This window comes from Prunus dulcis, chromosome 2 (genome assembly GCF_902201215.1).
Source record: "Prunus dulcis chromosome 2, ALMONDv2, whole genome shotgun sequence".
Classification (NCBI taxonomy): Eukaryota; Viridiplantae; Streptophyta; class Magnoliopsida; order Rosales; family Rosaceae; genus Prunus; species Prunus dulcis.
The window spans coordinates 1,235,807-1,236,972 of NC_047651.1; positions in this window are offsets into that span (position 1 = coordinate 1,235,807).

Consider the following 1,166-nt stretch of genomic DNA (forward strand, 5'->3'; position numbering starts at 1 on the left):
TTTTACTCTCCACTCACATTATTCACTTTTCTCACCAATTCTCCACACAAACTATTCTCCTTCCAATATTTCTTACTCTTCACTCACATTTTTCACTTCCCACACCAATTCTCCATACAAACTCTTCTCCTTCCAATATTTTTTATCCTCCACTCACATTTTTCTACTACTTTCCATTTGTAGAAAAAACAAAAAACAAAAAACAAATGGCATCTTCTGTCGAAACCGGGGGTTCGTGGTCAACTCAGGAAGATATTGCGTTGTGTCACTCTTGGGTGAACATTAGTCATGACCCTATCACGGGCAATGAGATGAAGTTCCATCATATGTGGAGCAAAATTCATGGAGAATTTTGTCAAAGATCGGGTTCCATTCGGACCGAAATGGCGTTGTCTAGTAGATGGAAACTTCTAAATAAAGAGTTAGGCAAATGGAGAAATGCCTTGACAAAAGCAAGGGAGAACATTCGAAGCGGTCAAAATCTATCCGATGAGGTAAAATATTTATAATACCATTTTCATCAATTTAATGTAACTTTTTTTTTTTGGCATATTCTATTTCTTTTTCTTGCATAATTTTTTTTTTTCTTTTTGCATGTCCAATTTGTCTATATTTTCTTGCATAATTAATTTTATTCTTGCATTTCAAATAGTTTAATTTTCTTGCATAATAATTTTTTTTTCTTGCACTTTCAATTATTTATTTTTAATAGATCATACAAGCACAAATGTGGTTCGGTGCCATGGGGCAAGGCAAAAAAAGTTTCGTGCATTTCCAATGTTGGGAAGTTGTGAAGGATTGTTCGAGATTCAAAATTATTCCCACCGGTCCTTCGGTTGTGTTGAATGAGACACCGCTCCACGATTCACCATCAACCGATTCGCCATTGGACTCCCCAATGGAAACGGAGTCACCACTCCCACGTCCGCCGAGACCTATTGGGAGAAAGGCGGCAAAGGCCAAGAGAGGGGCCACTTCGAACATTGATTGTGTTCAAATATTCGAGCAAATAGCTAAGAACAACTCTCTAAGATTGGAGAGAGACTTGAGGAGAGATGAAGCGGACAAGGCACGATTGGAAGCCTTTGCAATTGAAAAGCAACATGCAAAAGAAAAAGACGACGATGAAAGAGAGATGAAAATCATGGCCATGGATACGAGCCATA